The sequence below is a fragment of the Carcharhinus amblyrhynchos genome, chromosome 20 (assembly GCF_965287045.1).
Source record: "Carcharhinus amblyrhynchos chromosome 20, sCarAmb.v2.hapA, whole genome shotgun sequence".
Classification (NCBI taxonomy): Eukaryota; Metazoa; Chordata; class Chondrichthyes; order Carcharhiniformes; family Carcharhinidae; genus Carcharhinus; species Carcharhinus amblyrhynchos.
Window position 1 is genome coordinate 39,980,455 of NC_137343.1, and position 24,303 is coordinate 40,004,757.

Here is a 24,303-nt window from a genome sequence, read left to right on the forward strand (position 1 = left end):
CTTGATCTGTGGAAATGCTGGAACTGGTTTCAGCTATGATTCTCCATCAAGCCAAGTAATCTGGTCATCTCACTTACAGATGGCTATAGGAGCAGCATACCTACTCTGTAACCTGTTTTTGAATTCATTTACAGAACATGGGTGTCACTGCCTGGGCAAGTATTTATTGCCCATCCCTAGTTGCCCTTGAGAAGGTAGTGGTGAGCTGTCTTTTTGAATCGCTGCAGTCCACATGGCCCCCATGGTCCTTTAGGGAGGAAGTTCCAGGACTATGGCCCAGTGACAGTGAAGGAACGGTGATATATTTCCAAAACAGTATAGTGAGTGGCTTGGGGTGCAAGATAGATGTAGTGTTAATAAATGTTAAGCGGTACCAGAGGGTAAGTATACCGAGTACACCTACAGCCCAGAGAGAAGGATCATCTCTGAACATGTGACATATCAAGGACTGATGCAGCTTCCAGACCCACCGCCTTGGTTTCACTGACAGGCTCCTTCTTCCCGTCAGTCGGGAACAGTATCTCCCTGATGGCCCTTATAACTGCTGGCATCATATCCAGGGAAGCAACAATTAAAGCAAGTACATCCCTTGAATGTATGTATTCCATTCTCTTATTTCCTCAAGTTCTGCTCCCAACACCAAGAGTCATCAAATTCCATGTCTAAAGTGCCCCTTTAAAGACTGGGGTTGGAATTAATTCATAAGAGTCATTATCCTACCCGGTCTAACAGACTGGCCAGGAAACCCAACACAGTGGTTGGGTTATAAAGACATCCCACTCTTCCATATTTTCCATCCACTACCAAGTCTGAACTCTGAGTGTGGCAGGAACACAAATTTCAACCCTACCTTCCTGCTGGTTCATTCTGTACTTCCCCCATCAAACCCAGGCTGTGACCTCCAGTTCCCTGTGCTCTGGACAAGGTCAAATAGTTTGACATGGCCTATGCTATGCAGTCCCTCAAAAATCCTAAAAACAGTAAATATATCAGCAATGTTTGCCAGCGAGAACATGCCCAATTTACAAAGCTGCCTTTCATAATCCAATCCCTCATCTCTTCAGTCTAGATAGTTACCCAAGGCCAGAACTGAAGCCAGGTCCCTGGAGCTGTGAGGAAGCAGTGCTAACCACTGTGCCAGCTCTTCTGAACTCCCCTTCACACAAATACATCGTGAAAGAATTTCATAGGCTGTGAGGCTCTTTGAGATATCCTGAAGTCATGACTGGTGCAATGTAAATGCAAATGTGATTAGCCCAATGATGTATAAAAAGTGACAGGATTATTTCCTTCAATATCAATCCGTTTATACCAATGCCTGATTTGCAGGTGCAGAAGGGAGATTTAGTCACCCTCAGGCACACCCAAAAACAGCACAAAGTGAAGTTTAAAGCAGATGCCTGTGAATAGTTTACGCTCCCACACCCTTGAATAACTGAATGATTAATGGTGAGTGTATGTAATGAAGGGAAAAATCCTGTCATCGTTAAACACCTGCTCTCACCTCTGCCCCTTCGACTTTTCTTTTCGCGTCAACCTCAGCTCCTCCTGAGAATATTTTCGTTCCTGCTCGAATCTGGAGCTACGCAGTGTGATCCTTCTCCCCACACCATCTGTGTTGAAATTAGTCATAGAACCCTACAGAGCAGAAAGAGGCCCTTCGGCCCATCGAGTCTGCACCGACCACAATCCCACCCAGGCCCTACCCCCATATCCCTACATATTTTACCCGCTAATCCCTCTAACCTATGCATCCTAGTACACTAAGGGGCAATTTTAGCACGGCCAATCAACCTAACCCGCACATCTTTGGACAATGGGAGGAAACCGGAGCACCCGGAGGAAACCCACACAGAAACGAGGAGAATGTGCAAACTCCACACAGACAGTGACTGAGCCGGGAATCGAAACCAGGTCCCCGGAGCTATGAAGCAGCAGTGCTAACCACCGTGCTACCGTGCCGCCCAATTAAGGCTGACCGTATCAGCTCCAAGAACAAAGAGGTCCAGGGGTATAAGTTCATAGCTCCTTGAAAGTGGAGTCACAGATGGACAGAGTAGCTGAGTGTCTGGAACAAGCCGTCAGAGGTAGTAGTAGAGGTGGGTACAATTTTGCCCTTTAAAAAGTGTTTAGACAGTTACATGGGTAAGAGGGATATGGGCCAAATGCAGGCAATTGGGGTGAGCTTCGTTGTTTATAAAAAAAGGAGCAGCATGGACAAGTTGGGCCAAAGGGCCTGTTTCCATTTTGTAAAGCTCTATAGCTCTTAACGCTTGTCTTTTTTAGGGACTCGAACTTCATGGAGTGTCTGGTCTCCCAAAGCTTCCCCTTCCTCCTACAGTCTGCAGCCTTTGGGGTACCACGGTGGCACAGTGGTTAGCACTGCTGCCTCACAGCTCCAGAGACCCGGGTTCAATTCCAGCTGTGGGTCACTGTCTGTGTGTGGGGATTGCATGTTCTCCCCGTGTTTGCGTGGGTTTCCTGCGGGTGCTCCGGTTTCCTCCCACACTCCAAAGATGTGCGGATTAGGTTGATTGGCCATGATAAATTGCTCCTTAGTGTCCCAAGATGTATATGTTAGGGGAATTAGAGGGGGTAAAGATAAAGATGTCGGGTTACAGGCTTACAATGATGTTCTGTTGGAGAGTCGGTGCAGATTTGATGGGTCGAATGGCCTTCTTTTGCACTGTAGGGATTGTATCATTCTTTAAAAAGCCATCTTAACATCACCTATTAGGGAGAAACGTGATGGCTTTGACGCTGGTGAAGGGTGGGGGAGGGCCAGGTAGAAGAAAAGGAAAAACCAAGAATTGGTTAAAGGTTGGGGGAGATTAAATGTTAACAATGTCCTGGAACAAAAGGCAAAGGGCGAGGTAATGGTGGTAGTAAAGAAACAAAGCATTGATCCAGAGTAAGTACTAATGGCAGAATAAAGGACAACTCTGTCTGGAAGCATGAAAACAAGTTGCAGACTGGCACTCGGCAGAGGAGGAAATTTGTGTGAGGTTCAGGGGATAAGACAGAGGGGTGGGCATGAGTAACTGCTCTTTTGGAGTGTCAGTCCTGACTCAATGGGCTGAATGGCCTCCTTCTGCACTGTCAGGATTCTATGGTTCTGTTTATGCTTCTTTTCATTATTCTCTGATATATCTGGCCTCCTCTCTCACTCTCCTTCCATCTCCATGGTGCAATTTGTTCCTTCTGGATTGACTCAATAGTAATTGGAAAGCTAAGGGAAAAAGTAACTAGAAAATAAGCCGGCTGTGATGGGACCAATTCAACATAAAAATTACAGATTTGTTACAACGCAGACCACAAAGGCTTCACTTGTTTAAAATTGAGGCATAAATTGAACAAACATTAGGGAATCCCTTTCAACTGCCAGTTTTCTTCAAACTCTGGAGCCCAATTATAAACACTTGGATGAAATGGAAAGTTGCACAGACAGCAGGAACAGTGAAAATCAAGTGATGTCTGTTACATTTTCACTGCATGAATGTAAACTGCAATGTTACAGAGTGAAACACACTGAACTCCTGCTACAGCCAGCACTGACTGTACATCAGAAGGAAAATGCAGCACAAATCAAGGCCGGACCACTGTTAACATGGTTCTACGTTCTCACAGCAATACTGCTCAACTCTTAGGATGGCACAGTGGTTAGCACTGCGACCTCATAGTGCCAGGGACTTGGGTTCAATTCCTGGCTTGGGTCACTGTTTGTGCGAAATCTGCATGTTCTTCCCATGTCTGCATGGGTTTTCCTCAGGGTGCTCCAGTTTCCTCCCACAATCCGAAAGACATGTTGGTTAGGTGCATTGGCCATGCTAGATTCTCCCTGTGCACCCGAACAGGCGCCAGGAGTGTGCCGACTAGGGGATTATCACAGTAACTTCATTACAGTGTTAATGGAAGCCTACTTGTGACACTCATATATAAACTTTGAAAAACTTTTCCACTCCAGCTGACTCTCTGATCTAAAGAGCAACCATATGTTCACAAGGTCATAATATGACTTTTGGTCAGTTCAAGATTTTATGTGAGGTCACTGACAGTTCAGAAACTGACAACAGGTGAAACTGACCATCAACCAAGTTCTCCCAACCAACGGGTTACCACAACAGAGCACTAACCCACTGAGGTGGCCATCTCTCCCTCTTTGATGGTATGGCAAGGCAAGAAGTCACAATTTTCAAATGCTGGCAATAACCTTTCAGATATGGCAAGTTACTCAATTCAACATTTCAACTTAAGTATAACTACATATTGAAGACTTTCTTTTGTAGTCATCCTCAGGATGTGGGCATGGTGAGGAAGATAAGCATTTATTAGCAGCAGCATATAGTGCACTACACATCCTGGTCATAACAGGGATGAGTAATTCCCCTATCAATCGCACCTAAAGGTCACATTGCTGTAAATAACTTCACACATTTCATTTATGTTATGTAACTAATCTCCACCAATTGCATTTTGCTGCAGAAATAATCTTGTTCTTATTGGGTATTTTTGATCAAATTCTGTCTGGGTTTTGCTGTCATCCGTAGAGACCGTCCAAATGACAAAAATAATAGAGGGTGAATTCATGAGATACATTCAAGACAATTTCTCACCATTTTGAGACAGTTTCCTAGAATGTTGCATTTGGCAACCAAGCAGAGAAGAGATTATCTTAATTCTGTTTTGTGGCGGGTTTAATTAGTAATGTCATAGTCAGGGATCATTTTGGAAAGAGTGATCACAATATGACCTGTCTTACACTCAAACTCATTGTGAAATTCTGAAACAAGAGTGTTGAACTCAAATAAAGCCAATTACGTAGACAGGAGGAGCAAATTAGCTAAACTAAATTGGACAATTAGATTAAAGTGTACAATGGCAAATGAGCAATAGTGAGCATTTAAAGTAATATTTCAAAATGTCCAATAAATCCATATTCCATTGGGAAATAATAACTATTGGAAAAGAGACTGACTCATGGCTAACTGAAGAGGCTAAATTTAGCATTAGATTAAAAGGAAAAATCTTATCACATTGCCAAGAAAAGTGGTAAACACAAGGTTTGGGGGAGTTTTTTCTAAACCAGCAAAAGGGGAGCAAAAAAAAAGTTGACAAAGTGGGAGAAAATGGGGCATGAAAGTAAATTACCAGAACTATAAAAACAAATTGGGAGTGTTTCTACAAATATATAAAAGGAATATTCTAGCATATTCTATGCCTGTGTGCCTCTCTCCACTTCACCTGACAAAGGAGCAACGCTCCGAAAACTTGTGATTTCAAATAAGCCTGTTGGACTATAACCTGGTGCTGTGTGACCTCTCATATAAAAGGGAAAAAGTGTAGCAAAAGTAATCTTAGGTCTCTCAGAGACTGGTGAAATTATAATGGGAATAAGGAAATGGCAAAGATTTGAAGCAAATATTTGTGTCTGCCTTTGCCAGTAGAAGATACAAAGAATGTATCAGAAATAGCGAGGAATCAAGGTGGGAAAGTAACGAAGATACATATTGTCTGGGAGGGGATATTTGTAGGTTAAATATGTGGGCAAAAAGGCAGTAGATGGAATATTATACAAGGTTATCGCATTGGAAATAAAAATAGAAAAACAAAATAATTTAAAATGGTGAGAAACTACTCATCTTGATGTTTAAGGGATTTATGGGTCATTGTACAAGTAATATAGTTAATATGAAGGTACCTGTAGAGTAAATGGTAAGGAAGGAAAATCATATGTTGACTTTTATTGCAAGAGAGTTGGAATACAAGAATAAGGACTTTGGTTAGACAAACCTGCAGTGCAGTTTTGGCCTCCTTACCAAAGGAAAATTATATTTGCTTTAGATATGCTTTCAACCGCCCTCGGGCAACTAGGGAATGCCCTTAAATGAATTTTTTAAAAAATGGGGTGCAGTGAAGATTCTCCAAATTGATTCCTGGGAAGAGGGGGATGTGAAGTAGCCATTGGGTGGAATTTTGCCTTTTTTTTAAAGCAATGTCAGCCCGGGCAGGGAAAGTAGAGGGTAGCCTGTTAACAATATTGGCAGAGTTTCCCACCATATTTTTTAATTGATGGACAAAAAAAGTTAAGGGGTGGATTTCACTCCGAAACGGCAGCAACAACCAGGTGAAACAACCCCCCCACTGTGGAACTCACACCACTCCCCCGCCATAAAAACCCCCCTGCCACAGAACTCCCCCACCCCCACATCATTCCCCCAACAAAGTGCCACCCCCTTGGAAACAGTGCCTCCCCCACTCACACAACACCCCTCCCCCCCCAAAAAACAGAACACCCCCTTGGCACTGCCCCTCTGGCACTGCCTGGAGTGGAAGGGACAGTGCCAAGGCAGTGCAAGTAGGCAATGCCTAGGCAGTGACAGGGTATTGTCCAAGCATGATCCTCTTGATATGGTGACACAAAGGCAGCACAGTGGTTAGCACTGCTGCCTCACAGCGCCAGGAACCTGGCTTGGGTCACTGTGTGTGGAATCTGCACGTTCTCTCCACGTCTGTGTGGGCTTCCACCAGATGCTCCGGTTTCTTCCCACACTACAAAGATGTGCAGGTTAGACAGATTGGCCATGCTAAATTGCCCCTTAGTATCAGCGGGGACTAGCTAGGGTCTATGCATGGGGTTTTAGGGATAGGACCTGGGATTGTGATCAGTGCCGACGGCTGAATGGCCTCCTTCTACGTTCTTGGGGATCTGTCACAATTCACACAAGTGTACCTTCACGCTGATGTGAAAGAACCATTTGACACGGGGGAATCTATCAAGCATTAAGACCTGATAATGATACTTAAACTTATTCAAATGGGAGATTGCAATGTTCAATGTTGGGATAACCATTGCGTCATTTGCAGGGGATGTGGGATCAATCAAAAGTCAGAAGTAGGAGCCCAGGATTAAGGGAATAGAGGAGGTTGCAGCTTCAAAGTTCATAGAATCGTAGAATCCCTACAGTACAGAAGGAGACCATTCAGCCCATTGAGTCTCCACCGACTCTCTGACAGAGCATCTTCACCCCCCCATCTTATCCCCCCAACTCTGCCCATTTACCTCCTAATCCCCTTAAACTACACACCTTTGAACACTAAGGCATTAAGCATGGCCAATCCACCTAACCCGCACATCTTTGGAGTGTGGGAAGAAACTGGAGCATTCGGAAGAAACCCACGCAGACACGGGAGGAACACAGACAGTCACCCAAGGCCAGAATTCAATCTGGGTCCCTGGCATTATGTGGCAGCAGCGCTCACTGTGCCACCCTTTCCCTCTCTGGGCGAGTATCCGATCCTAACTAAGATTAGGCTACTAGAATTTGATTTACTTGCAGCTGTTAACAGTGTCACTGAGTGAGGTTCTCCATCTGATCTCCCTGGGGAAAATACTTTCCAAAGGTGAAGCATTTTAACCAGTTGCTTCACTTAACTCCATTCATCTCTCCTCACCTTGTTAGCTGGGCTTTGAGGAATATTGATACTTCCTTGGAGGCTCTAACTGATTGTCCCGTGTCAAATGACAAGATAGTGCCCCAGGTTTATAAATATTAAGCAGTCAACTTTATGCAAAATGAATACTTTAATTGTTCAATTGAGGGCGTGCAGGCACAAAAATTACAAGAATATTCTCTTTGCCCTGACAGCCTCTTTATTTAATTAACTGTATGATACATGTTGTCTCTCATAGCTGGGAGATATTACAATAGATCTAGAGGGGGAATATCTGCAGCTGCAGTTGGACTACTGATCTTTCCAAGACACCACCTGCCACATCCAATCGATACCCCAGTGGCCCATAACCGCTCCTTACCTGCCTCCTCTCACCTCTATAACTTCAGCCTGGCCATCACTCTTGGCATCCAGCCAACCTTTCAATCCAGCCAGAAAACCCATACTTCCAAGTTTTACGATGAATGTGCCTCCACCCTCCACTCCATGTCTAGCTTTCTGTAAGTATTGGAACCAATGTTCCTGCAGATTAAGTTTTGGATTTACAGGTCATTCTCTCTGGTTCTACTGCCTAGGACAAGGTCAGACTAATTGACTGTAGTCGACACTGCATTTTAAGAATCCCAGAAAAAGCACAAAATTCCTTGAGTGGTATTGAATAAGACCATGAGAATTAGGCCACTCGACCCATTGAGTCTGCTCTGCCATTCAATCATGGCTGATATTTTTCTCATCCCCATTCTCTTGCCTTTTCCCCATAACCCCTGATCCCCTTATTAATCAAGGATCTATATATCTCTGTCTTAAAGACACTCAATGACCTGGCCTCCAGAGCCTTCTGCCTCCACATGCAGCACGGTTGCACACTGGTTAGCGCTGTCGCCTCACTGTGCCAGAGACCTAGGTTCGATTCCCGGCTTGGGCCACTGTTTGTGTGGAGCTAGCGCATTCTCCCCATGTCTGTGCGGGTTTCCTCCAGGTGCTCCAGTTTCCTCCCACAGTCTTAAAGACATACTGATTAGGTGCATTGACCTGAACAGGTGCCGGAATGTGGCAACTAGGCAAATTTCACAGTAACTTCATTGCAGTGTTAATGCAAGTCTTACTGGTGACTAATAAATAAACTTTAATTTTTTTCTGCGGTAAAAAAAGGAGTTAATGATCAATTAGAATCAAAGTGATTGGTTCGAACACAGAAGGAAACTATTTTGCCTGTCGCGTCTGTGCCAGTTCCCTACTAGAGTTACTCACCTGGTGTCACACCCTCGCTTATCCCCACAACTCTGTAACTTGTTCCATTTCAGCTAATTTTCAGCTCGTTCTCTTTCGCTGGTAGGTTGAAACTGAAACTGAATCTGCCTCCACCACAGTTTCAGGCAGTGCATTCCAAATTCAAAACACACATTGTGGAAAAAAAAAGCTTTCCTTCATGTTATTGTCGAATCTTTGTATCCAAAGGGTGGGGAATCTGTGGAACTCTTTGCCACAGAAGGCTACAGGGGCCAAGTCATTGACTGCCTTTCAGACAGAGATAGATAAGTTCTTGATCATGATGTGGAGATGCCAACATTGGACTGGGGTGGGCACAGTAACAAGCCTCACAACACCAGGTTAAAGTCCAACAGGTTTATTTGGAATCACGAGCTTTCGGAGCGCTGCTCCTTCATCAGGTAATTCCAAATAAACCTGTCGGGCTTTAATCTGGCATTGTGGTTCTTGATCAATAAGGAGGTTAAGGGTTAAGGAGAATGGGGATGAGGATGATATCAATCATGATTGAATGGCGGAGTAGATTCAATGGGCCGAATGGCCTCATTCTTCTCTTATATCTTATGGTCTTATTCACCTTAAGTCACTGTCCTCCAATTCTCACCCTTTCTACCAATGGGAACAGCTTGTCCCGATAAATTCTGTCCAGATTCTATCAAATCTCCTCCCATCTTCTCTGAGAACAACCCCAGCTTCTCCAGTCTGTCCACACAACTCAAGCCCTTGTCCCACAAAACATTCTCATGAATTTTCCTTACGCTTTCTCTAACGCCTTCACATACTTCCTAAAAATGCAGTGGTCAAAATTGGACACGTGGGCTGGAATTTTCTCGCCATTCCCAGGATATTTCAGTCCCACTGATGGCAACCCCTCCCACGGGTTCCCCAGTGGTGGAGGGAGCACACAATGGAAAACCCCGTTGACGGTGGTGGGACTGGAAGATTCACCGCCACAAAGACACCATGGGCAGGATGGAAAATCCCACTCAATACTCCAGTTGAGGCTGAACCAGTGTTTTGTAAAGATTCAACATAACTTCCTTACTTTTGTACTGTATGCCCAGATTTATAAAACCCAAAGATTCTGTATGCCATATTAGCCATTTTCTCAGCTTTCTCGGCTGTGTGTGCCCAAGTCCTTCTATTCCTGCATCACTTTTAGAATGGTGTCCTTGACTTTATGTTAGGAACATTAGGAGCAGAAGTGGACAAATTTACCCCCTCGAGCCTACTCCACTATTCAATCAGATCATGGCTGATCTCTCTCTAGTTTCAACTCCACCTCCCCACATCCCTTTATCCCTTTTTAAAATCAGAAATATATCTATCTCCTTCTTAAAACAATTCAATGATTCAGACTCCACTGCGCTATGGGGCAGCAAGTTCCCACTGCGAGATGTGGTTCCTTCTCATCTCGGTTTCAATCTACTGCCTCTCAACTTATACCTGTGACCTCTTGGTCGAGATTGCCCCCTAAGAGGAAAGACTTGGTCTATTTTTACTTTATCAATCCCTTTTAAAATTTTGTATATCTTGACATATTGCCTTCTACTGCCTCACCATGTTCTTTCAACCACAATATATCAATCCTCTGCATTAAATGATATTTGCCACATGTCCACCCATTCTACCAAGATGTCTGTGTCTTCTTGTAGTCTATCACTTTCCTCCTCACTGTTCACTATATTTCATCCACAAACGTTGAAACTGTGCCCTATAAACCCAAGTCCAAGTCCAAGAAAAGCAGAGGGCTCAGGACCATACCTGCGGAATCCCACAGTATATCTTCCTTCAGTCTGAAAACAAACATTCACCATCACTCTTTCCTGTCACTTAGCCAACCTTGTAACCGTATTGACGCCGTGCTTTTTATTCCCTGGGCTTCAACTTTACTAGCAAGCTTCTGATCAAATATCTTGCGGAAGTCTGCATAACCACATTAACTGTATTACCCTCATTAACCCTATCTGTTCCTGCCTCAAAAAACTCAATCAAGTTAGGTAAGCATGATTGGCCTTTAACCAATCTGTCTTGGCTCTCCAGAATTTATGCACACTTACCCACATGACTGTTAATTTTGTCCTGGATTACTATTTCTCAAAGCTTCCCACTCCTGAGGTTAAACTGACTGCTCAGGAGTTGTTGCATTTTTCCATTCCCTAGTCCTCACCATCTCCTTTTTAAAAGACTCCCCATAGTTCAGTTAATGCTTTGCCTGCCAATCTTTGATTACAAGTTAAAATGGATCAAAGCAAATTACTGCGGATGCTGGAACCTGAAACCAAAAGAGAAAATCTCAGCAAGTCTGTAAGGAGAGAAAAGAGCTGATGTTTTGAGTCCAGGTGACCCTTGACAAAGGCTCAGCTGGATCTGAAACATCAGCTCTTTTGTCTCCTTACAGATGCTTTGAATACAAGTTATTTGGGTCAAATCCATTCTCACCCCGCTGCAACTGACCCTACCCCGACCCTACCTTTATTCTGGGTTGCACCATAGAATTATAGAATCCCTACAGTTCATCGAGCTTCCTCTGGTAACAATCCCACCCAGGCCCTATCCCCGTAACCTGACGTATTTATCCTAGCTAATCCTCCTGACACTAAGAGGCAATTTAGTATGGTCAATCCACCGAACCCTCAGATCTTTGGAGTGTAGGAGGAAACCAGGGCACCCGGAGGAAACTCACGCAGACACAGGGAGAATGTACAAACTCCACACAGGCAGTGACCTGAGCCTGGAATTGAACCCAGGTCCCTGGCAGTGAGGCAACAATGGAATTCTCTGCCCACTGAAGTGGTAGAGGCTACCTCGTTGAATATGTTTAAATCACGGGCAGATAGATTTCTGATCAATAAGGGAATTAAGGGTTATGGGGAGCAGGCGGGAAAGTGGAACTGATCCACTTCAGATCAGCCATGATCTTACTGAATGGTGGGACAGGCTCGAGGGGCTGGATGGCCTACTCCTGCTCCTATTTCTTGTGTTCTAACTGCTGTGCTGCCTTGAATGTTCTGCTCCAGAACTAACCTCATCACTGTCCCTTCAATGTTCTTTGACTAATCCCGAATCCTCTTGTCTCATTTCATTTCCCAGAGCCTGACCCAGCAATGCCTCAAGGCGGGGTGGGGGGGGGGGGTGGATTTCATATTCCTTCCCAATGTTGTACAGTGACAATCCAGCCCTGTGTTTCAGTTTGTTTATCTGGTGAGTATAGACTGTGTTTACAAAGCATTTGCTTAACTACAACAGATTGAACGGGAGGCTTAAAAGCTTCAGCTCCAGTTCAATGGCTGGAGAACGCACTTTGACATTCTCACTGAAGAGGTGTTACAGAATCGGGTTCAACTCCCTTTGCAGCATCCATTATGTGGAGGACAGCAAGTGTTTATCAACAGTGTTTTTCTGGCAATGGTCAGAGGGTTCATGATGTAAAGGACCTGTCACAACCAATGATTCCTTCCTTTAACAAAGGATCTTTCAGTCACTGCTGTTTACTTGTAAATCTTTGCCACCCACCAAGCACCACTTCTGTGAATTCCCTCAGTGTTTTACATCCCTAATGATCGAAGGGCAGGATTATAGCAGAGACAGGGGCCAGAATTCTCCCACGCTGTACACCACCGCCGCTGCCAGCGAGAACGGAGGGTTTGGCGCTCAGCCAAAACTTCATTCACAGCAGCGGGACTGGAAAATCCCAGCTGCAGACAAGGTTGGGGAATTCCATCCAGTGATTGAACTGAGAGCCACACGGGATGCCAGGGAGAATGCTGGGAGGGGAAGCAAAGTGGGACCAGGGTAGGAATGTTGGCATATCCATTGCCTTACTGCTGCCGCCTGCATTTTACCAGTGCCGGGGTAAGTGACAGATGGCCCTGGCCACCCTCCTACCCAGCAACCAGATGTTCACTGCCCCCCACCCTCAGTTACTGTCCCTACACTATCACTGCCCCCCACCCTCAGTTACTGTCCCCACGCTATCACTGCCTCACCCTCAGTTACTGTCCCCACGCTCTCACTGCCCCCCACCCTCAGTTACTGTCCCTACGCTATCACTGCCTCACCCTCAGTTACTGTCCCTACGCTCTCACTGCCTCACCCTCAGTTACTGTCCCTACACTATCACTGCCCCCCCACCCTCAGTTACTGTCCCCACACTCTCACTGCCCCTCACCCTCAGTTACTGTCCCTACGCTCTCACTGCCCCCCCACCCTCAGTTACTGTCCCCACGCTCTCACTGCCCCCCCACCCTCAGTTACTGTCCCCACGCTCTCACTGCCCCCCCACCCTCAGTTACTGTCCCTACACTATCACTGCCCCCCCACCCTCAGTTACTGTCCCCACGCTCTCACTGCCCCTCACCCTCAGTTACTGTCCCTACGCTCTCACTGCCCCCCCACCCTCAGTTACTGTCCCTACGCTCTCACTGCCCCCCCACCCTCAGTTACTGTCCCCACGCTCTCACTGCCCCCCCACCCTCAGTTACTGCCCCCACGCTCTCACTGCCCCCCCACCCTCAGTTACTGTCCCTACACTATCACTGCCCCCCCACCCTCAGTTACTGTCCCTACACTATCACTGCCCCCCCACCCTCAGTTACTGTCCCTACACTATCACTGCCCCCCCACCCTCAGTTACTGTCCCCACGCTCTCACTGCCCCCCCACCCTCAGTTACTGTCCCTACGCTATCACTGCCCCCCCACCCTCAGTTACTGTCCCTACACTATCACTGCCTCACCCTCAGTTACTGTCCCCACACTCTCACTGCCCCCCCACCCTCAGTTACTGTCCCCACACTCTCACTGCCCCCCCACCCTCAGTTACTGTCCCTACGCTATCACTGCCCCCCCACCCTCAGTTACTGTCCCTACGCTATCACTGCCCCCCCACCCTCAGTTACTGTCCCTACGCTATCACTGCCCCCCCACCCTCAGTTACTGTCCCCACACTCTCACTGCCCCTCACCCTCAGTTACTGTCCCTACGCTCTCACTGCCCCCCCACCCTCAGTTACTGTCCCCACGCTCTCACTGCCCCCCCACCCTCAGTTACTGTCCCCACGCTCTCACTGCCCCCCCACCCTCAGTTACTGTCCCTACGCTCTCACTGCCCCCCCACCCTCAGTTACTGTCCCTACGCTCTCACTGCCCCCCCACCCTCAGTTACTGTCCCCACGCTCTCACTGCCCCCCCACCCTCAGTTACTGCCCCCACGCTCTCACTGCCCCCCCACCCTCAGTTACTGTCCCTACACTATCACTGCCCCCCCACCCTCAGTTACTGTCCCTACACTATCACTGCCCCCCCACCCTCAGTTACTGTCCCTACACTATCACTGCCCCCCCACCCTCAGTTACTGTCCCCACGCTCTCACTGCCCCCCCACCCTCAGTTACTGTCCCTACGCTATCACTGCCCCCCCACCCTCAGTTACTGTCCCTACACTATCACTGCCTCACCCTCAGTTACTGTCCCCACACTCTCACTGCCCCCCCACCCTCAGTTACTGTCCCCACACTCTCACTGCCCCCCCACCCTCAGTTACTGTCCCTACACTATCACTGCCCCCCCACCCTCAGTTACTGTCCCTACACTATCACTGCCCCCCCACCCTCAGTTACTGTCCCTACGCTATCACTGCCCCCCCACCCTCAGTTACTGTCCCTACACTATCACTGCCTCACCCTCAGTTACTGTCCCCACACTCTCACTGCCCCCCCACCCTCAGTTACTGTCCCCACACTCTCACTGCCCCCCCACCCTCAGTTACTGTCCCTACACTATCACTGCCCCCCCACCCTCAGTTACTGTCCCTACACTATCACTGCCCCCCCACCCTCAGTTACTGTCCCCACGCTCTCACTGCCCCCCCACCCTCAGTTACTGTCCCTACACTATCACTGCCTCACCCTCAGTTACTGTCCCCACACTCTCACTGCCCCCCCACCCTCAGTTACTGTCCCTACACTATCACTGCCCCCCCACCCTCAGTTACTGTCCCCACGCTCTCACTGCCCCCCCACCCTCAGTTACTGTCCCTACACTATCACTGCCCCCCACACCCTCAGTTACTGTCCCTACACTATCACTGCCCCCCCACCCTCAGTTACTGCCCCCACACTCTCACTGCCCCCCCACCCTCAGTTACTGTCCCCACACTCTCACTGCCCCCCCCCCACCCTCAGTTACTGCCCCCACACTCTCACTGCCCCCCTACCCTCAGTTACTGTCCCCACACTCTCACTGCTCCCCACACTCAGTTACTGACCCCCACCCTCAGTTAATGCCCCCACACTCTCACTGCTCCATGGTTTCCTTACAGGCCTCTGTCCTTGCCGGTCAAAGCCTTATTTACAGGGCTCAGACCACAATCATGCTCCCCCTCCCCCCAGTGTGGTCTTGTGCCCCCTCACTAATCCACTGCCTGGATTACTAGCCCTCATAGCCCACTGCCCTCCCTAACCACCCTCCAAACCTTGACCTTATTCTGGCAGGTTAATGGGTTATAACGAGCAGGGCACTGCAAGGACCAATGGCTGGGCCTCAGTTTTCAATCTATATTCATGTCTGCTTTGAGGGGATTCAGGATAAAGTATCGAAGTTTGCTGATGATACAAGGTTACTTGGGAAAATAAGTGGGATACAAAAAGACTGGAGAGAGATATTGATGGCTTGGGTTAGTGGGCAAAAACATGGCAAGTGGAATACAACGTGGTGAAGTGTACTTACCACTTTGGACAGAGGGTATAAAGCCGGACGAGTGTTGGAGAGGGAAAGGTGGGTGCGCTAGGGGGACAAATGGATGGTGGGCAAGCCTTGGATGGCGGGCAAGCCTTGGATGGCAGTGGCCCACAGTATTGCTGCAGAAGGAGAGCAGAACTGACCCTACCAGGTCAACGTTGAGTACAAGAGAAAGGAAAGACAGTTCTGGAAATCAGGCCTAAGGCACATTCGAGGCACCTACATTAGCTGGTTACCCCTGCCATTTAGGTGCATTGGCCATGTTAAATTCTCCCCCTCAGTGTACCTGAATAGGTGCCAGAATGTGGCAACTTGGGGATTTTCACAATAATTTCATTGCAGTGTTAATGTACGCCTACTTGTGTTTCATAAATAAACTTTTAAAAACTTTAGAAACATAGAAACTAGAAGCAGGAGTAGACCATTCGGCCCTTCGAGCCTGCTTCACCATGGCTAATCATTGAATTCAATATCCTGATTCCCCCTTCCTCCAACATCCCTTGGTCCCTTCAGCCCCAAGAGCTATATCTATTTTCTTCTTGAATTCAGACAAAGTTTTGGCCTCAACTACTTTCTGTGGTAGTGAATTCCACACATTCACCATCCTCTGGGTGAAGAAATTTCTCCCTACTTCAGTCCTAAAAGATTTATCCTTTATCCTCAAACTATGACCCCTAGTTTTGGACTCCCCCACCGCTGGGAACATTCTTTCTGAATCTACCCTGTCTAACCCTGTTAGATTGTTATATAAGTTTAAAACTTTAAACATTTGGAACTCAGCGGTTACTAAATTCTCATGGGGGCTGGGGCAGGAAATCACACCCAAAACTCGCTCACTCACCCAATTCCTACTTTACCACTGGTTTCATCACTACAATCTTTTATATAAACAGAGAATGAGCAATTTGCTGTGGTTATAAATAATCCTTAATACTCTCAAGGCTAATTGCTCTATCGCATTGCAAACCAACCTCTGACACACGCCACCACAGCCCGTCCCTCCCCCCCAACTCCACCCTACAGAACAAGCCAGGTGGAAAGAAACTTGCCTTGAAATGCAAACTCCCCGCTACCCACCCAAATAGGCGTGCCAACGTGGACCATCAACTTGCAACTTTGGCTTGCAAAGTATTTTACGTAGGCTTCACTCTAAGCTCCAAGTCCTCCCACAGATGGCCAAAGCAACACACTTTTAGAAATGCATTGTCACATTTTGAGTTATCACTGGGAGCTCAGCAAGTGTTCATTCTGTGACCCTCATAGAGAAAAAGCCAGTGCCAGGAATCCGGACTTGATTCCCGGCTTGTCTATGTGGAGTTTGCACATTCTCCCCGTGTCTGCATGGGTTTTCTCTGGGTGATTTCTTCCTGCAGTCCAAAAGACATGCTGGGTATATGCACTGACCATGCTAAATTCCCCCTCAGTTTGATTTTGATTTGATTTGATTTATTATTGTCACATGTATTGGGGAGACAGTGAAAAGTAGTGTTCCTTGTGCGCTATGCAGACAAAGCATACCACTCATAGCGAGGGAAAAGAGACAGTAGAGAATGTAGTGTTACAGTCATAGCTAGAGTGTAGAGAAAGATCAACTTAATGCAAGATAAGTCCATTCAAAAGTCTGATGGCAGCAGGGAAGAAGTTGTTCTTGAGATGGTTGGTACATGATCTCAGACTTTTGTATCTTTCTCCCAACAGAAGAAGGTGGAAGAGAGAATGTGCAGTGTGTGTGGGGCCCTTAGTTATGCTGGCTGCTTTGCCGAGGCAGCGGGAAGTGTAGACACAGTCAATGGATGGGAGGCTGGTTTGAGTGATGGATTGGGCTTCGTTCACATCCATTTATGTACCCGAACAGGGGCCAGAGTGTGGCAGCTAGGGGATTTTCACAGTAACTTCATTGCAGTGTTAATGTAAGCCTACGTGTGACACTAATAAATAAACTTAAACTTTATAAAGATTAAATGTGAAATATAATCCTAGTACGCAAGCTGTTTAACAAACCAACTGCTGTTCATGTCCTTGTACCAAGCTTATTTTAGTGAGTGTTGCAAATGTGATTGATTACAGGCCAGACAGGAAATAAATCCAATGTAAATAATCTGTAATCTGATGGATTCAGTTTGTTCGTGAGTGACAGTTCCTTTTTAAAATTTGAACAGCCCATTATTCAAAATCCACAAAGTTCCAAATAACTCTTTACTGGCCCCTCTTAAAGGAAGTCAATTCAATCAAGGGACCAACTTAAGAGTTTGACTGCATTAAATAAACTAAATCAGTTGAACCTTTGCAGCACAACGTTGGATGTTGTCTTCTCTGCAGCCATTCATAGGTCTCTAACATCCCATAATATTAGTGACATAAGGCCGTGCTACTCAGGACCTAGGGCTCCATGGCAGAGCAGTGCTGCAGGACGTGTAGAAAACATTGTCAACTTCAGTGTCTTTTCATCTTCAGTTTTGGACCAAAGTATTCGGTGTGTTATCCTTGGGTCTTGTAGTCTCTGACAAGAGTATAAATTTCCAACTAACTGCTGGAAATTATGCCCCACTGCAGGGACCCCGATGTTATATATGACAAATGTGCAAGGTGGACCAGATATTTATAGCAAGAGGCCTTATGAAGAAGGAAGGGAATGACAGAGATTGTCACAACTGAGAGTCTTATAAAGAGATGGGAGATAACACAGCTTTGGTAAGGATGGTGGAGGACATGCATCAATAGGGTTGAAATGGAAATGGTCAAAAGCTTCAAGTTTTTAGGTGCTCAGATCATCGACAACCTGTCCTGGTTCCTCCACGCTGACGCTATAGTTAAGAAAACCCACCAACTTTCTCAGGTGGCTAAAGAAATTCGGCACGTCCGCTGCAAATTTCACCAGCTTTTACAGATGCACAGTAGAAAGCATCCTTTCCGGATTTATCACAGTTTGGCATTGCTCCTGTTCTGACCAAGACCACAAGAAACTACAAAGGATTGTGAATGTCGCCCAGTCCATCATTCAAACCAACCTCCCGTTCATTGACGCTTTCTACATTTCCTGTTGCCTCAGAAAAGCAGCCAGCATAATCAAGGACCCTACGCACCCCAGACATTCTCTCTTCCACCTTCTACCATCAGGAAAAAGATGCAAAAGTCTGAGACCATTTACTAACTGACTCAAGAACAGCTTCTTCTCTGCTGCCATCAAACCTTTGAATGGACCTATCTCACATTAAGTTGATCTTTCTCTACACACTAGCTATGACAGTAACACTACATTCTGCACTCTCTTCTTTCCAACTCTACGAACAGTACACTTTGTCTGTCTAGCATGCAAGAAACAATACTTTTCACTGTATCCCAATACATGTGACAATAATAGATCAAATCACCTCAGCCTGAATTTTCAGGACCCATCCCTACCAACTCTAACAAGAATATTTTATGTTCAATTGAGCATTGATTGGCAACAAGCAAGACTTCTGTCCACTCTTGGATGGCAGTCTTGCCTTGGACAACAGCTCTCCATGCACAGCGCTGCAGTGGCCAAAAGAGTTACTGCAATGATGCACACTTCAGGTAAGTACCAGGGGTCCTGCAGGTGTGAGGGTAAGGCATGCCGGGGGCCGGAGGGCGGGGGGGGGGTGGTGGGAAGAAGAGCCAAAGCTCTCAGTTCCCTGAAGGAAGAGTGCCCCAAATCTAAACAGGCCTTCAGACTGAGCCCTCCCCCTCCACTCCACTCCACTCCACACATCCCCCCCCACAACTTCCTCCCAGGGATTGAGATTGCTAATTTTTACAATCTGGCACCGTGCTGTAACCAGCATGCCTAAAAGTTGAAGCTGGGTGGGAAAAGGCCCTTAAGTGATCACTAAAGGGTCTTAATAGAGGTATGGGTAGGCTTCCCACGAACCCACCCAGAGCCCATCGGGTAATGGTGGAGCAGCATAAAATTCTGGCCCATAATACAGCCATGAGTTTGATGCTGATCAGCAGCTGTATAACTATATTAGCATTATAAGGGTATGCAGCGAGTTGGCTAAAATATTCTTCCTTATCTAAAATAATGCTAGATTACGTTTTGAAACATTGTACACTCCATGGAATGCTCTTTGTAAGCCAACACACACTCGATGGGCTGAATGGCTTCCTTCAACATTGCAAAGATTCCATAATTCTATGGGCAGGATCTTAAGGAGGACAAGCGATTGGCGCTCACCATCCCAAGTATCAGCGCCTAATGTGTTGCCCTCTACTTTGAGGCTCCCACTACCATTTAACATTCACTTGAGTATTGATTGGGAGTTGGGCAGGACGGCCATCCCACCATTAGAAGGAAACCCTGCCTAGGAGAGCTGTCGGCTAATCAGATTGGCCTCGCCGACCCAACCAGGTACAGCGCTGCACTGGCCAGAAGCGGTACTGCAGCACTGTGCTGGGCACCAGTCCTAGGACCATTGGAAAGATAAATCCCAGTGGTCCTGGAGACAGAAGGGTGGGGAATACCTTAGGGGTCAGAAGGTATGACCACAACATCGGTTGGGGGGGGCAGGTCAGCTGGAGAATGGGTACCGGAGCTTCGACATCCCAGGGAGAATGGCGTCCCAACTCTGAGGGGGTCTTCAGAGTGAGGTGCCCCCCTCCTTGCCACCCAAGGTGGGGAAATGTCTTATCATCACTTTCTCAGCCCAATTGTAGCCACTCCCATCAGACTAAAAATTGAGACCGGATGAGAAAAGTCTTTTAAGTGGCTGCCTAAGGGCCTTAATAAGTAAAAGGGCAGGTTTCCTTTTCAGGAACCTGCCCACCCATGCAAGAAATTGCACCTAGATTTGGGCGGGCAAGTTCCTGGGGGAAATCCCACCCAGTCAATTTTATTGCCCCTCCCCCCCTCACAACGCACATTAGAGTAAGCGGAAATGTCTGTCCTCTGGCATACACCATTATTCAGTGCATAGCAATTTGTTGACATGGTTGCTGGTGGAATCATCGGCCTGCGCAGGTTATGACACAATGATGATATATCTGTATTCTACGCCGTGCCGTTTTGAGATAATTAGAGTTCAAATTAGAAGCTGCTTTTTCTTGACCACATTTCAAAACTAAGGTCAGAAAATCAGTTATCTCCTGCAGCAGCCAACCATGGTTATTCATCTAGGAATTAATCAGAATTCAAGACCTTTGCTTGAGAAATAAATTCAATTGTACAATCACAGCGTGAGTCCAGATGAAACATTTAAAGGTAACTTCAATGATAATTATGCCATCTCCGGGTGCAGATGTCTCTGGATTCAATTAATGGAAGGAATGACTCCACTATTTCCAGTTCTAATGGGAGATTTGAGTCCTAACAATGTGCTGACTTCCACATCACTTACTTACTTTCTTCTCGCGGGCTAATTAACTCCTCATGGACTAATTACAAATTTTTTTTCCAATTATTATGCTCTTACACTTTTCCTCTGCACTGTAGTTTTTATAACTATATTAGCCAACAAATAAAACCAACAAATAGTAAATGGAAGTAGGAAATTCATTTAATTCCACTAACTATATACCATAATTCAAGGTTAAAGAAGAACTTGCATGTATATAGAATGACCGTAGGGCATGTGGAGACAACAAGGTACTTCTCCAAGTGTGTTCCACTTTGGCAATCTGTAGAATTACCCGCAGTGTAGTCAGAGAGTCACAGAGCAATACAGCACGGAAACAGGCCCTTCGGCCCAACCAGTCCATGCCGACCATGGTGCCCACGATTGGCCCATATCCCTCTACTCCTTTCCCATCCCGTGTACTTATCCGAATGCTTTTTAAATGTTGCTATTGAACCTGCCTCAACCACTTTCTCTGGAAGTTCATTTCATTTACACACCACTCTCTGCGTGAAGAAGTTGCCCCTCAGGTCTCTTTTAAATCTTTCCCTCTCACCTTAAGCCTAAGCCCTTTAGTTTTCAATCCCCCTTCCCTGGGAAAAAAGGCAATGGGTGTTCATCCTATCTCTGCCCCTCATGACTTTATGTACCTTAATAAGGTCACTCCTCATTCTCCTATGTTCCAAGGAATAAAGTCCTAGCCTGGCCCACAGATAGCAATTAAATAATGACCAGATAATCTGTTTCAGTGACATTCATTAAGGGGTAAATATTGACCAGAATACAGGGAGAACTCCTCGTTCTCCTGAAGGCAGCGCTGTGTGATCTTCTACCTATAAGAGCAGTCAGGGCCTTTTTTTTAAGTTTATTTATTAGTGTCACAAGTAGGCTTACATTAACACTGCAATGGAGTTACTGTGAAAATCCCCCAGTCGCCACACTCCCGCGCCTGTTCGGGTACACTGAGGGAAAATTTAGCATGGCCAATGCACCTAACCAGCACGTCTTTCAGACTGTGGGAGGAAATTGGAGCACCCAGAAGAAACCCACACAGACATGGGGAGAATGTGCAAACTCTGCACAGTGACCCAAGCTGGAATTCGAACTTGGGTCTCTGGCGCTGTGAGGCAGCAGTGCTAACCATTGTGCCACCATGCCACCACTGTTGGTTTAACATCAACTGGCACCTCTGGCAGTGCAGAACTCCCTCTGTATTACCCTGGAGCACTGGCACAAACTGTGTGCTTAAATCCCTGCACTGAAATTTAACCCAACAATCTTCTGATTGAAAGGCAAGAATTATACTACCGAGCCAAGTCAGATAACTTATGAACCGGCATTGTGTTACGCCATCTACAGATACAGGCTTTAGACCACATGGTTTATTCATGGAAATGGACATTAACCTTGAATATAAGATGCAAAATGTTGGATAACAGTTCGAGCCTTAGCTCCTACTGAGTAATGATTTAGATTGAAACGGCTGTCATTAGTCCTGCTGAGATGAAAGGTGGACGAACGCATACATGGTAAACTAGCCACTTACTGCAACATGGGTAACGAACAGATACATTGGGATCACAGTGAGATGTAAACTCTGAAATCCACCTCCAACCTGCCTGGAGATGGGACAGGGGCTGCTGGCCACTAACCTGCTCTCAAGAGGTGAGCTATCTATTGCAACATCCTTAGGGTTACCATTGACCAGAAACTCAACTGGACTCACCATATATACACAGTGGCTACAACAGCAGGTCAGAGGCTAGGAATACTGCAGCGAGTAACCCACCTCCCGAATCCCCAAAGGCAATTCACCATCTACAAGCACAAGTCAGGAGTGTGCTAGAATGCTCCCCATTTGCCTGGATGATTGCAGCTCCAAATACCTTCAAGAAGCTTGACACCATCCAGGACTTGGTTGATTGGCACCACACCCACAAATATCCACTCCCTCCACCACAGATGCTCAGAAGCAGCAGTGTGTACTATCTACAAGATGCACCACAGAAATTCATAAAGGATCCTTAGGTAGTACCTTCCATGATCACTTCCATGGACAAGGGCAGCAGATACTTTGGAACACCACAACCTGCAAACTCCCCTTCAAGCCACTCACCATCCCGGAATTCCCTCCCTAACAGCATTGTGAGTCAATTCACAGCATGTGGACTGCAGCATTTTAAGAAGGCAGCTCACCACTCCCTTCTCAGGGACAAGCCTGTGGGCGGCACGGTAGCACAGTGGTTAGCACTGCTGCTTCACAGCTCCAGAGTCCTGGGTTCAATTCCTGGCTCGGGTCACTGTCTGTGTGGAGTTTGCACGTTCTCCTCGTGTCGGCGTGGGTTTCTTCCGTGTACTCTGGTTTCCTCCCACAGTCCAAAGATGTGCGGGTTAGGTTGATTGACCGTGCTAAGAAATTGCCCCTTAGTGTCCAGGGATGTGTAGGTTAGAGGGATCAGTGGGTATAATATGTAGGGATATGGGAGTAGGGCCTGGGTGGGATTGTGTTCGGTGCAGACCCGAAGGGCCTCTTTCTGCACTGTAGGGGTATATGATTTCACCCACATTCTACGAATGAATAAGTAAATCAGGAAGCTCATGCCCATAAGGAAGTCCCCATATTTATCACCTATTCCAATTGACAGAAGATTGGCTGGGTTCAATTAACAACATGCACTCTACTTCACTCATTCTTTTTTACATTTGCTGTAAGCCAAAAAAATCAATGAGATCCAGGAAGAGGGGAAGGTTCCCTTGTTGTTTTCTGACAACATCAAATTAAGAACATAAGAACTAGGAGCAGGAGTAGGCCATCTGGCTTGAACCATTCAATAAAATCATTGCTCATCTTTTTGTGGACTCAGCTCCGCTTACCCGCCTGCTCATCATCACCCTTAACTCCTTTACTGTTCAAAAATCTATCTACCCTTGCCTTAAAAACATTCAGTGAGGTAGCCTCAACTGCTTTACTGGGCAGGGAATTCCACAGATTCACAACCCTTTGTGTGAAGAAGGGTCATGGCAAAACATGGAAGGAAACAGAGGATTTGAAGGAAAATCTAAAACAGATGAGGGAACTGACAGGCAGACAAATGGGATGAACAACGAAATAGTACATTTCAGAAGGTATAAAAGTGAAAGGAACATTCCTAAATGATAAGATTCAGATCACTCAAGTAGACCATTTAGACCTTTGATCTCTTTCCACCCCTGGAAAATGTTTCCTAATTTCACCCCTGGAAGTCTTGCTCTCAGTTTTAGACTGTGCTCCTTGTCTTCAACTCTCCAACAAGCTGAAACGGTTTCTCTCTATCAGCCCATTGGCTCCCCTTAATATCCCGAAAACTATGACCAGTTCATCCCTTGACCTTCTACATTCTGGGAAATGCAATCGCTTCCCATGGAGTCCAGCTATCATTCTAGTACCTGGATACGTTCCGAGGTGAGGCCTTATCCGTCCTAAGGTGTCCTGCCTCGAACTGCTCACGGGG

General features: G+C 46.5%; 1 protein-coding gene across 2 annotated transcripts in view; it reads right to left on the minus strand.

Annotated features, from left to right (window-relative positions):
- The window catches only part of hnf1a (HNF1 homeobox a), a 165,634-nt gene that overhangs the window by 134,353 nt on the left and 6,978 nt on the right, over positions 1–24,303 (minus strand). The window lies entirely within an intron of this gene.